Genomic DNA, 15,080 nt, shown 5'->3' with positions numbered 1-15,080 from the left:
TGAGTCAGCACAAATGTTAAGTAGACACTGCTTGTTGCAAATCAACGCGAGGGAGGAACAAGACCCAAACTCCACATTTATTTTCTGTTGTATCATTCCCATTGCAGTGTTTGGATGTCTTTTCTCAGGCCAAAGCCACTGCTTCATAAACTTACCAGTTCTTTTCCAGTCCAATCTCTCCCAGAGTCTTAACTCATTTTAGAGTTTCCCCTATGTGGGAATCTTTGGGCTTGATCATTAGGAAAGGGGGCCAGCTGGTTATTAGTTCATTAGTTTAAACTTGACATGAACAACATGTTGAATTTCATACCCAGAAAGGAGTCCATGAAAGATGCTCAGGGCCCAGTCTTGAAACATTTTTTTGTTTACCCTTGTGATTTTACTAGGCCCACTTATGACTTCTCCATGTGGGAGGTATTGCATTATAGAAGAACTTAGAAAAATACTTCCAATTGCTAGATGTCTCCATATACCTCTTAACATCCTAAAATCTTTTAATAAGAAGATAATTGCTTTACAGTATTGATTTCTGCCAAACATCAACATGAATTAGCCTTAGGTATTGTGTTGGTTTCTGCCAAACATCGGCATGAATTAACCATAGGTATCTGCCCTCCCTCCTGAGCCTCCATCCCAGCCCTCTAGGTTGTTACAAGGCCCTGCTTTGAATTCCCTAAGTCATTCAGCAAATCCCATTGGCTATCCTAACATCCCAAAGTCTTAGCACAAATGAGTAGCACACCGGGGATAGAAGCTTAGTCTGAGCAGGAAACTATTTTCATACCATCTATGAAATATATTAAACTCTTTGTCATCAAAATGGGCAAAGACACTAGCTATGAGCTATGTCTTAATAACAAAGCTGTAGTCAAGGATGGACAGTCCCTTTAGACAATACCTATTAAATGCCTAACAGACTTTCTAAGAGTGGGCTCAGAGATGAGGATAGGCCAAACTTCAGGGAACAGATGGAGAAAGGGACCTGGGCATCAAAAAGTTTGAACAACTCAGATTGTTAATCCAACAACCTAAAACTCATTCCAGTGCCTGAAATTAATTGACAACCTTTTGATATCAAAGTGCACTTCCTAAAGCACTCAACATTGTCATTGAAAGTTGGGTCCAGCTGCTCGCCACTAAGAAGCCAATAAAGAGGCCAGACTGGTGGAAAGGACAGTTTGCTTTATTTTGGATGCTAGCACCTGGGGTCAGGGGGACTGCTGTCCAAAGACTGACACCCTCCTCTACAGTCAGGGGGAAATAGCTTTCATAGACTGAGGGAGGGGGCTACTTGCAGAAACAGCAGAGTCAGCTCTGAGAGTCATCTTGAAATGGTCATGTGTTCTGACCAGCATCGTCCTGATTTTAAGTACAATTAATCTTCAGTTCCAGGCGGTTTGTCCCCATGTCCTTGATGCCAGTTCTCTGAATTGTGGCAGCTTATGTCATGACCACAGTTGGGTCATGTAGTTAACTTCTACCTGGTGGGTTTTTCACTGTCTATAAGACAACTCACAGGGCATGGCTTGGAATATTATATATAGTCCCTGAGGAGGAACTAGAGGTTCTTAACTTTGCTTAGTGGCTAAGCTATTATTGGGTTTTCTTTGACTGTTTTCCTTTGTTTCTTCGTTTTCTCACTCTGATTAAAATTTATTCTTTGGTTAAAGTTTTTCCACAGTCAAAAGGCAAGCAGATAACATGTGGGGGAGGGGGAAGACCACAGGGTCCTGCTATTTCAATTTGTCTATTGCTTAAATTTAAGTTTTCCTTAGTGCATGAGTAGTAATTTCTGACTAAGGGCTAAGCTATGTGCTTCATTCAGAATCTCACAGATGCTGTTCATTGCTTATGAACAAGGCAGTGCAGGAGGATTAAAGAGCCTCACCTGTGGCTGGCTTCCTCTAGAGTGATTCTTTTCATTTGTGTACAAAAATAAAGACCCTTAATCCCTCCCTTGGTCCATCACAACATGAAAGAGAATCTTAGGATGCTGTTTCCTATTGTCCCTTTCAGAATTCTTAAGGATGTCACAGGGTAGGTAAAAAACCCAATAACAATGCCAATTGGTGTAAAAATGGCAGCTATCATATTGGAGTGGGGGTAACTGGTCAAAGCCTGGATAAAAGGATGAGGAAGGAAGTTTGCACCAGGGAAGATGAGAGCAGGGACAACTAACGAGAACTGCTCGACTCAGGAGAAGTGCTCCTTGCAATAATGACGTGTATGCATGCTAAGTCACTTCAGTCGTGTCTGACTCTGTGCGGCGACCCTGTGGACCGCAGCTCACCAGGCTCCTCTGTCCATGGGGTTCTCCAGGCAAGAGTACTGGGGTGTGTTGCCATGCCCTCTTCCTTCCTCTGCCATGCCATCCTGACCCAGGGATGAAGCCTTTGTCTCTTACATCCCCTGAGTTAGCAGGCATGTTCTTTTTTTTAATTTATTTATTTATTTATTTATTTGACTGCATGAGGTCTTAGTTACAGCACATGGGATCTTGTTCCCTGACCAGGGTGTGAACCCGGGCCCCCTGCATTGGAAGCACAGAGTCTTAGCCACTGAACCACCAGGGAAGTCCCCGCAGGCATGTTCTTTACCACTCAGTTCAGTCACTCAGTTGTGTCCAACTCTTTGCAACCCCATGAATCACAGCACGCCAGGCCTCTCTGTCCATCACAAACGCCTGGAGTTTACTCAAACACATGTCCATAGAGTCGGTGATGCCATCCAGCCATCTCATCTTCCGTCGTCCCCTTCTCCTCCTGCCCCCCAATCCCTCCCAGCATCAGGGTCTTTTCCAATGAGTCAATGCTTCACATGAGGTGGTCATAGTATTGGAGTTTCAGCTTCAGCATCAGTCCTTCCAATGAACACCCAGGACTGATATGCTTTAGGATGGACTGATTGGATCTCCTTGCAGTCCAAGAGACTCTCAAGAGTCTTCTCCAATGCCACAGTTCACAAGCATCAATTCTTTGGCGCTCAGCTTTCTTCACAGTCCAACTCTCACATCGTACATGACCACTGGAAAAACCATAGCCTTGACTAGATGGACCTTTGTTGGCAAAGTAATGTCTCTGCTTTTTAATATGCTATCTAGGTTGGTCATAACTTTCCTTCCAAGGAGTAAGCGTCTTTTAATTTCATGGCTGTAATCACCACCTGCAGTGATTTTGGAGCCCCCAAAAATAAAGTCTGATACTGTTTCCACTGTTTCCCATCTATTTGCCATGAAGTGATGGGACCAGATGCCATGATCTTAGTTTTCTGAATGTTGAGCTTTCAGTCAACTTTTTCACTCTCCTCTTTCATTTTCATCAAGAGGCTTTTTAGTTCCTCTTCACTTTCTGCCATAAGGGTGGTGTCATCTGCATATCTGAGATTATTGATATTTCTCCCGGCAATCTTGATTCCAGCTTGTGCTTCATCTAGCCCAGTGTTTCTCATGATGTACTCTGCATATAAGTTAAATAAGTAGGGTGACAAATACAGCCTTGATGTCCTCCTTTTCCTATTAGGACTAGTCTGCTATTCCATGTCCAGTTCTAACTGTTGCTTCCTGACCTGAATATAGGTTTCTCAAGAGGGAGGTCAGATGGTCTGGTATGCCCATCTCCTTCAGAATTTTCCACAGTTTATTGTGATCAACACAGTCAAAGGCTTTGGCATAGTCAATAAAGCAGAAACAGATGTTTTTCTGGAACTCTCTTGCTTTTTCGATGATCCAGCGGATATTGGCAATTTGACCTCTGATTCCTCTGCCTTTTCTAAAACCAGCTTGAACATCTGGAAGTTCATGGTTCATGTATTGCTGAAGCCTGGCTTGGAGAATTTTGAACATTACTTTACTAGCGTGTGAGATGAGTGCAATTGTACAGTAGTTTGAGCATTTTTGGGGATTGCCTTTATTTGGGATTGGAATGAAAACTGACCTCTTCCAGTCCTGTGGCCACTGCTGAGTTTCCAAATTTGCTGGCATATTGAGTGCAGCACTTTCACAGCATTATCTTTCAAGATTTGAAATAGCTCAACTGGAATTCCATCACCTCCACTAGCTTTGTTTGCAGTGATACTTTCTAAGGCCCACTTGACTTCACATTCCAGGATGTCTGGCTCTAGGTAAGTGCTCACACCATCGTGATTATCTGGGTCATGAAGATCTTTTTTGTACAGTTCTTCTGTGTATTCTTTCCACGTTGTCTTAATATCTTCTGCTTCTGTTAGGTCCATACCATTTCTGTCCTTTATTGAACCCATCTTTGCATGAAATGTTCCATTGGTATCTCTAATTTTCTTGAAGAGATCTCTAGTCTTTCCCATTCTGTTGCTTTCCTCTATTTCTTTGCACTGATCACTGAGGAAGGCTTTCTTATCTCTCCTGGCTATTCTTTGGAACTCTGCATTCAAATGGGAATATCTTTCCTTTTCTCCTTTGCTTTTCGCTTCTCTTTTCACAGCTATTTGTAAAGCCTCCTCAGACAACCATTTTGCCTTTTTGCATTTCTTTTCCATGGGGATGGTCTTGATCCCTGTCTCCTGTACAATGTCACAAACCTCTGTCCATAGTTCATCAGGCTCTCTGTCTATCAGATCTAGTCCCTTAAATCTATTTCTCACTTCCACTGTATAGTCATAAGGGATTTGATTACGTCATACCTGAATGGTCTAGTGGTTTTCCCTACTTTCTTCAGTTTAAGTCTGAATTTGGCAATAAGGAGTTCATGATCTGAGCCACAGTCAGCTCCTGGTCTTGTTTTTGCTGACTGTATAGAGCTTCTCCATCTTTGGCTGCAAAGAATATAATAAGCCCCAAAGTGACTCAGGTGTTTGCAGTAATCCTATGGGTACAGGAGTTGCTGCTCAACCTAACATGTTGAGCTCAGCCCTAAGTCAGAAGTTACTACTTTTCAGAATCTGGTGTCTAGACACAACATTAAATCCTAGTGGAGAGCTTCATATATCCTGGCTTCACTAGCAGTATTTCTTTGGGCTCGTTTTAGGACTTTTGTCCCAAAGGAACTACAGGTTGATGGCTCACAGCTGTCCACATGATTTGTGAGCCTAATTGTTCTTCTAACTGAAGACTACTCGGATCACCTGGGAACTTCTTGTTTATGGTTACAGGACAGCTCTGGAGCTGGGTTCAATGTGAAATGATTTTAAGCAATCTTACACTTAGGCTGTCTGGTATTGTGGAAGCTGTCCAGGTCAGAGCAGGGATAGTTGTCATTCCTCGGAAAAGCACACGACAGGGTAACTGCATCTTCTGTTTCTTTGCATTACTGTGTTCTGTCACTCAGGAGTCTGGGCCCCCATGTGGGGCTTCTCCTGGATTTGCCTGTCCTATGTTATCAAGAATTCTCTGGGGGTAGATCTAGGTAGGAAGCAATCCTTCTGTGAACAGTTAAGTCTGGATTTACTGTACATGAGTTAAGGATGCATGTAACAGGGTACAAGCTATTATCTTCCTTTTTCCTATAAGCAGACTTCTTCTTGGCTGCCTTACTCCATGTTCTTTATAGAGGTGGTGGCATCAATAGCCAAAAAATGGGGATGTTGGAGCGGTTAATTCAAAGTCAGTACATGCGTTTTCCCCTTCTAGCTGCTGTTACTTTTTATCTCTTGGTCAGCACTAATATTTCTCTTTGGCAATGACCACCAACTAATACATGTTTGTAGAGAATCATTTTTCAACTTGGCTGTCAAATAACAAGCCATAAACATCGATCTCTCAGACAAAGTAGCTTTTGGGAGCAGTCACCTTCCCCACTAATGTCTGCCTAACATTGAAAAAGGTTTCTTGTCCTTGCCCTCAAAGCCATTTTCCAACTTACCCAGATAGCTTTAAAATCTTGCGTTTTAGTTCCTGACCAACACTTCTTGTGTTGTAGCTTCTGTTTCTGCTGGTTTCTACTGCTTGATCAGTGTGAAGGGAGCAGCTTAACTTCCCTGTTTTCATGCAAGGACTTGGCTACTCCCCTGAAGGGGGCAGAATTAGAAGAAACACTTCTGACTCCTCTCTCCATATCTTAATAGTCCCTTCTCAAGCGATGCATAATGACCCATCTCTTTAATGGAGATTAGGAACAGCAAATACTACTTGCCCATTCTTTTTACTGAGTAGTTGTCTTTAATCCTGTGGCTTTCTGTAGCCTGCAGGTGAAAAATGGATTTTTCTTCATAAAGGTTAATAATCAGCCACCTGTTGCTCTGGCTAAGCCATGAGAAAAACACCATGGAAAAATAATAAAAGCAAAACATAGCAATACAGTATAATCTAAGCAAAAGTACATCAGGTTATTAATTGGGGTCATCATGCCCTGTTAAGCTATGGAAAAACATAATGTGGACCTTGGAACACTGGGTCAATGCAAGTTCAGAACACTGCTTGTGCACACACCAAGATATTTTCCCAAGGCATATGTGGGTCTACGACCTATAGCTGGGTGATACCTCTTGTACAAGAAAATAACAGATGGTTCCAAGTAATCAATAAAATAAGAGATGTGACTGGGGACAGAGGAGGCTGATTTTATCGTAGCACAACAGATACTTTCTGTGTGCCAAGGCACTAAATAAAAGTGATGTGGCTCCAAGGGACAGGGCTGTTGGTCCAAGAGGTCTTGAGTCCCCCATTTCCATCTTTAAAACTTAAATTCTGTCTCTAGTTTCTTTCTGCCAAACTGTGTGTTGACCACTTTCAATCCCTACCTGCTGTGCTGGCCGCAGCAAATGTCTATACTCAGTCTATCAGTATACCACTTCGGATTGAGACGGAGCAAGTAATGACAGTTTTAAATCTTGGTCCTATATTCCAATTCAGTTTAATCAACCAAATCAATATTTCAACTTCTGCCGTGATGAGATAAATCTGTGTTTAACACATGGCCCTACCACTTAGTACCTGTGTGTCCTCTGAATCTATCAATACTTAACCTCTATATTCCTCAGTATTTCCTTGCCTGTAAAATGAGGGTGCGTGTGTGAGTGCTCAGTTGTTTGACTCTTTGTGACCCCATAGACTAGAGCCCACCAAGCTCCTCTGGCCATGGGATTTTCCAGGCAAGAATACTTGAGTGGGTTGGCATTTCCTTCTCCAGGGGATCTTCCCCACCCAGGGATTGAACCTGCATCTCTTGCATCTCCTGCATCATCAGGGGGCTTCTTTATCACTAGCACCACTTGGGAAGCCCCTAAACGAGGGTAACAGTACTTATATTGTAAGGTGGTTATGAAAACTAAGGAAGCAAACAAATCTAAAGAGCTTAGAAGTGTTAAATGGTTGTCAGGCACTAAAATATTTACTTAGCTCCAAGGCTTTATTTAATACCTATAGGAGAAGTGAACATAACTAGAGCTTAGAAACCACAGTTCTTAACTCCTACAGACCATCTACACCACCTTTCTTTCCTGGATAATACCAAACTCTCCTCTCTGTCTCAATATCTTTCCATTTCCAGTTTTTTCAACTTAGACTTCTCTTTAGGTTTCAGTTATGTTCTTTAGGTGCAGTTATGTCCTTTATCACTTAACTATCAGCTCAACTTCGTCTTAGTGATTCATGCTTGAATTCATGATTGAATTCATGATTCATGCTTGAATGGATATCTTTGTGGTCCTTTCTTCTGCTAGACTGCTAAGTTATATTGAGAAATGTGTTCACCTTTGTATGAACAATAGCTAAAACATTCTAGTAGCAGAACATACCTCAGTGTGTTGAGCTAAAGAACAACTCATAGAAAAAATAGAGAATGTGGGATCCCCTGAACAGAGAGGGTTGAGAATCAAGGATGAAAGTAACCATGTTCCAGGTGAGAGCAAAGGCAGCACTGAGTTTGAGCTGGCATTCAGATGCAGGAAGGTTTTAGTTTTGAGTCTGGAGTTTCTTGATATAGTGGGGGTTTAGAAAAAGCCTCTATGTCCAAGAATTCTACCCTAGGAAGCAATGCCAAATTAACACTGGCAACGTGGTAGTTACTCTGCCAGTTAGAAGGAAAATTGAACCAGCTCAGGGAATTTGGTTGACAGACTCATAGGATAGACTGCATTTGGGGAATGACATGGTTAAGGAATCTAGTTATGTACCCGATTGCCGTTCTGCTCAGCCTTCACACCTGATCGTGAGTCCTCATTCAGCAATAAGGGATTCCAATTTTTTCAATGAAGTTCATGAAATGAACTATTTCTGAAACCACTGCCTCACTATAAATGTGGAGACTCAGAAATATCAGTCTGAGAAGGAGAAATATTATATGACACCCCTTATATGTGAAATCTAAAAAGAAATATGATACAAATGGACTTACAAAACAGAAACAGACTCACAGATTTCAAGAAAGAGCTAATTGTTTCCAGGGGAAAGTGCATGGGGAAGGGGTAGTTAGGGAGTTTGGGATGAGCATATACACACTGCTGTATTTAAAGTGGATAACCAACAAGGACCTACTTACTATATGGCACCTGGAACTCTGCTCAATATTATGTGCCAGGCTGGATGGGAGGGGAGTTTGGGGGAGAAGGGATACATGTATATGTATGACTGAGTCCCTTCGCTGTTTACCTGCAACTATCATGACATTGTTAATCGGCTATACCTCAATACAAAATAGTTATAAAAATTTCTTTAAAAAAGGAAAAGAACTTTCTACCATGTAGACATCTGTCTCAATAGCTGGGTAATCTTGTTGGGCTTAAGTTGATCTCAATGTCCTCATTGAGATCTGAAGTTGAACTCAGTGTCCTCATTGAGAAACCTGTGTTGAATGAAAACCCTGACCAGGGATAACAGACTCCATCTTTTGACTGGTGCTTGAAGTCAATGGGTGACTTCCTTACATATAAGTCTGAACCTGCAAGATCAAAGGAAGTGAGGTCTAGAAACCAAAGAACAAACCCAGTTGTTAACATACAGTGTGTTAAAGGTATAAACTTAAAATTCCTACACTTTTAATTGAAAACAAACTAAACTTGAGTCTCAGAAAATTAGGAGTCCTCTTCCTAGTTTTCTCTCCATCAAACTGGTCCTCAACCAAGAGAGGAAAAAGGGGAATCAAAAGTTGCTCATCCTAAAAGACCAGAATAGGGTATTTGGGGTCATAGGGACTTATCTGGATTGAAAGAAGTTCAACAACAGAAAATAGAAAGGGCTCTGTGTGGGCATGCAATTTAAATTATTATAATTACCATAGTGTGGATTACTCCCCAGGGAACAGGTTCAATAAAGTAAGCATATGAAAGCTATTACAAGGAACTGGTTTATGCAATTATTGAGGCTGAGAATTCTAAAGCTGCAGCTGTCAAGCTAGGATGAAGAGTGAGGCACCAAAAACACAGTAAATCTTCCCTTTCCCCACAAAACAAAATAAACCCTAGGTCTAATAGAAAGCAGACTTGGGGACAGAAATGTCCTTGTGTAACTTGTCAGTCCTAAAGAGTATAAGAAGGCTGGGGGCACTAATACTTGTGGTTGTGAACCAAAATGGATGAAGATCATTCTATGAGTTATAAATGTTCTAATATCTAAGTGTAAGTTTGGGGCTGAGTGTTCCTTTAGGTAATAGCTATTAAATAAGTAACAGGCACTTTCAGAATAGGCTCAGTAGAGATGAGGACAGGGCAAAGCTCTGAGAACAGATGGAGAAAGAGGCCTCCATGTCAGAAGAAAGTCCAAACAACTCACACTGGTCATCCACACAACTTGCTGAGGTGCCTCCAGCAGTATTTTAGTCTGCCTCACTAAAAGACCCAGAGCTGTTCAGAAGTCTTGTCCCAACAAGGGCCAAGCAGTTAGTAATATATCCTTTATACTCTCTTCCCATATGTTCTGCATACAAGAGATGGGAGTGAGAGGGAGGAGCAACTTATGAATGAAAACTCAAAGTGGTAACTCAATGGTAGTAACCAGACACTTAAAAATAAGTTGTTATGGGGAAAACTGACATTGTCTCAGCTCAGTTTCCTCAGTCTGCTAATCTAGAGCAGTCTCAAGCTATTCTTGTCACTGCCTCCCTTCTAATAAGGCAGTGATCCCCAACTTTTGGGCACCATTGACCAGTTTCCTGGAAGACAATTTTTCTATGGACAGGGTGGGGGATGATTTGGGATGATTCAAGAGCATTACATTTATTGTGCACTTTATTTCTGTTATTACATCAGCTTCACCTCAGATCATGAGGCATTAGATCCCAGAGGTTGGGGACCCCTGTTATAAGGCACTGTGAATAGTGAAAGTGAAAGTTGCTCAGTGGTGTCTGACTCTTTGTGACCCCATGGAATTCTCCAGCCAAAATACTGGAGTGGGTAGCTGTTCCTTCTCCAGGGGATCTTCCCAACCCAGGGATTGAACCCAGGTCTTCCACATTGCAGGCAGATTCTTTACCATCTGAGTCACCAGGTGAGTGGTGAAAATGCCTGTTAAGTTCAAGGTAGCTGCTCTGCTTCGGTTATACATTGAATTTGAATGCCTGAGGACATTGAGGACACTTTTGACACAAAATCCTTAAGATTTATCTGCACTAGAATATCCCTCATATTTTCTGTTTCAGGGTAAGGAAAAAAAACATTGGTAATCTATGTATTGAGGATCATGACAGTCACACAGCTTTCATTTTCCAAGGTCTGAGAGGAGTCTTTGAGAAGGATCTCATCAGGAGCTTATTGATGGATGTAATCAATAAATAACCTAAAACAGGAAAGAGTTTCTTGAGCCAAACTGAGGACTGTAGCCTAGGAGATAGCCTCTCATCTCCATATGAGAAACTGCTCAGTTTGTGTGTTTCCACATAGTTTCATGTTCCTTTTTCTGATCTGATAAGGTTTAAATGTGACATGCAAATATTTCTTCAAAGTTTCAAAAGAGACAGTATGTATACAGTGAGATAGCAGAATCCTGGTGTCTGGGAAGGAAACCTTACCTTTGAAGGACAGTTAACATGAAAACCACAGGAAGGGAATCATCCTTTGCTTTGAAATGGACATTCTTTCCCTTAATGGTTAAAGGTCATGTGCTGTGTGTTTCATAGGTCATGAATGAGGTTGTCTTAGTTCACACTGTATTCAAGCTGAACCATGTATAAGCCAAAAAAACTTCCCTATACTTCAATATGTAAACATTTTCTCCATCAGGTGTATAGTCAGAGGCATTAGCTTTCCCCACAGGACTAACAAGTTGATTTTTCAGTTGGAGTTACCATAATTGCATTAGAATTTGCCCTCTGAGGGTACATTAAATTAATTTGATGTGTCAGAAGTAGACACATCTAAATGCCCATGAAGTAAGATAGAGGGATCCTGAGGCTGGAGGAACCATGAAATCACAATGCAGAGGGAAGGAGGAAAGAATAGAAGAAAAGTCTTAGACTTGAGTGTATTAATGAGAGTCAATTCCTAGGCAGGTTGATAAGTCTGGGGTCCCTGAAGGAGAAAGGGGCCTGGGGCTCACAAGGAGGAGACAGGAGTCTGGAATTCTTGAGGAGGAGGAAAGGACAAACTTTTTTTCCCCTACATTCATTCCTAAGGATTATATAAAAACAATGTATCCTTCTTGAGGACAGTTTCTCTTTCTTGAAAACCTTCTGACTAATTCTGATATCGTAAAATGTAAATTGTGGGAGTGGGTCTGGTAAGATCTCTACAACCTTGAGACATTCTTTTGATTTATTGTAATAACTAAAGTATATAATTCCCTTGCTAAGGCTAATGAGGGGGGCACTCTCCATTCCCCTTCTGATGTCTGATGTCTGTGTCAGAAGCTTTCTGTCCCTTTTCACTTTAATAAAACTCTGCTACACAAAAGCTCTTAAGTGATCAAGCCTGGTCCCTGGTCCGGAAGCTAAATCTTCTTCAGAGATCATGAATCCGATGCCATTCACCATAAGCTATCATCTTGGGGGCTTGTCTGGGATCTTCAGGACATGGTAAGAACACTTGGAGCTCTAGCCTCTGCTTTTTCAGTATACATTTTCCACTTTATTAACTCTATAGTGTCCTTGTGTGAATGAGTGACATACTCTGTGTGAAGCAAGTGATGAGCCCTGCTCTGCGGTTTCATGGTGATTTGTAATGACTGAAGGCAGCCCCATAAAGGGGAGACTTGGCGGGGGTTTATACAGACCTGCCAATGCCAAGGGACATACTCCATCGACCTCCTGGTGTCTATGTCAGAGGCTTTCTCTGTCTCTCTTCACTGTAATAAAACTTTTGCCATACAAGAGACCTGAGTGGTCAAGCCTGGTCTCTGGTCCCGAAGCTAAATCTTCTTCAGAGATCATGAATCTGACATCGTTCACCATAAGCTATCATTTCTAAGACCACTTTGGCAAAGCTGCGTGTAAGTCTTGAGCCAATAGAGCTCATGAAGAATCCAGTATCACACTACAATAGACCTGTGCCTTATTAGCGCTGTGCTTATCCAATGGTTGGAAGCAGCTCATAACCAGAGGTTAGGCAATGCCATAAACTCCAGAGCACAATGACTGAGGCTGTCAATTAGATATGCTCCTTGCAGTCAAATCTGAAATGCATTTGTTTTACGGCCACTGCAATGCATTCTTACATTGCACAGATCTACTTCAGATTTTAGGAGAAGTTTCACCATAGTTTCCATAGGCCTTTCTTGCTATGGATGAACTCTGTAGCTCCCATTTCTTAAAATTCTGCTCAGAGCCACAACTGTTAACTCATTCTCTCCTATTTGGAATTCCTTCACCCTTAGTTGTCAACATCATGAATTTTGATGGCTTGCCTGCAGAGTGATCCAAACCTTCATTCCTGAGGGGGCAGAATCCTTATTCAGGTTCTTATTTGGGGATTATTGCATATGTACACTCATGGTTACAATTAAGTGAGGGAGCATGACAAAATGCCTCAGGGGATGACCTGACTTCTGCACATACAAATTTTTTCTGGCACACGCTATATGAGCAGTCCTCTCTCGTCAATTCAGTTACTCCTGCCAGTATGTTAATTCCCATTCTCAGCGGTTTGTTCCTGGACATAGGGGTCCAGAGGAGCCCGATGGTAAGCTGTAACTTGTAGCTCAGGAGAACCCTTGCTGTGTCCCTTGGCAATAGTCTCTACCTTTTGAGAACCAGGACTTCTAATCCTGTAGGACCAAGATTTGTAGGGAAAGGAAGAAAAACTCCCATAATGGATCATTGGGAGTGATACATGGAATACTTCTGCATCTACCCCTTTGTTCCTAGACTCCTGTATTCTTCCTACTGGGGAGCTAGCACCATGTAGATGTCTGGTTCAGTTCATAGGCTGTGTCCTAAAGATTGGGACTCTACTTCTGCAAAGTGCCCTGTGAAGTGTTGCCTGTTGAACTGCTTTTTAGCTGTGTTTTAAGATGGCTCTGGCATTTTGTGAGGCCAGCTGCTTCTGGCTGGTGAGGAAATGTAATACTTCCAGTAGGTCCCATGGTCATGAGCCCTATCCTGCTTGTCTGAAGTGTCTATTCTTTGTGTACTATGTCATGGGGTATGTCCTGCTTGTGAATCACACTCAGGAAGCCTTCAAATAGAAGTGCTGGCCAAGGCTCTGTTGGCAAGAAAGGCAAATCCACACCCAGAATAAGTATGTATCATTGTCAATGGCCACCAACTCGCTTCCTAGCCTGAATTCCAGAGGAAGAATGCCATAAGTTGGGTTCAAATTGTCTAACTCCCTTGAGGATACTCTCAGAAAATGTTCTGCACTGAAGGAGAATGTTTCTAACTTTTCTCCTAAGGTTAACTTGGTGGTATGATGATATATTAAAACTAGTTTTAGAGGTGGTTCTGAGTTCTGAGTCTTGCCCTTTCTTGTGCTCCACAGAAATGTCCCTGGGAGCCTGTGAACATATACTTGGCCCTATAAACATTTTCCCCTGGCTCCCAATCATGGTGGGAATGAGTAAAACAGAACTTTGCTTATGATTACTTTTTCATTTATAGTTAAGAGCATTTGACTCCAAACTCAGACATAAGACTCAGGAACAATAAATGCCATGATGGAGTGATGGAATGGAAGTTAGAGATGCTAGAGGAAATATGAATGTAATTCAAACTCTTAATTAGAACATATTCTAGATATCTCAGTAGATAGCTAATACTCCACTTATTCAAATTAAGTGGAATTATTCCAATTAATTGGGATAGCCAAAGCAAAACTGAAAGGTCATATTTTCTGATTCTCATGAAGTGATCTTTTCTTTGCATCTGACTACTTCCATTTATATCAGGCCCAGTGATAGTTTGTATACATGAAGCTTAGTATATTCAATATCTTCTTGCCTATTTTATTTTATGGAATTGTGGAGCTTGTCATTGGACATTGATAGAATCCAGTTCTACCCTCTGCTCTGAGAGGAGACTACTTTGGTGATCTGTGCTCTCCAGTTTCTGAGAATAATGGTTATAGTTAATAGCTGTTGTGTTAGGAATGTTAAATGCATAATCATCTGACCTTGGAAAACCATTGAAGAATGTGGTAAAAAATCTGCCTACCGATGCAGGAAGCCCAAGAGACAAGGGCCCTGGGTTGGGAAGATCCCCTGGGGGAGAAATGGCAACTCGCTCCAGTATTCTCACCTGGAGAATCCCATGAACAGAGGAGCCTGGCAGGCTACAGTCCATGGAGTCAGAGTCAGACATAACTGAGTGACTGAGCACATGTACATCTGATGTTGGAAGGTAGTCTTCAGCTCCTTCCCAATTGAAGTAAAGGAGGATCAAAAAGGCTAAAAGCTTTAACATTAGAAACAAACATCTCAATTCCCCAAGTTCACTTGGTTTATGTCACTTCTGGGAGCATGTTTCCTCACTTGCAAGGTATAGTAATTTCTGCCTTTACAGTGTGGTTGTAAGAATTACATTAGTGACTTTTTCAATTGATAGCTAAGTGCTATATATCAGCCATTTTCTAGATATTGAGCTGCTACTTAATCTGGAGGGTAAAGTCAATGCTTCTAGAAATGCTAGCACACATCCCTTTATTTTGTGATCTTTCTAAACAACATATTTTGATCAGGGATCCTACAGATGGATCAGGGTTAATAAGAGTTTTTGTGGCAAGGGCAAGGATTTCCTTTCCATGGAGTC

Source organism: Cervus canadensis, chromosome 11 (assembly GCF_019320065.1).
Source record: "Cervus canadensis isolate Bull #8, Minnesota chromosome 11, ASM1932006v1, whole genome shotgun sequence".
NCBI classification, from domain to species: Eukaryota; Metazoa; Chordata; class Mammalia; order Artiodactyla; family Cervidae; genus Cervus; species Cervus canadensis.
Note: the sequence above shows the minus strand (reverse complement) of the source record.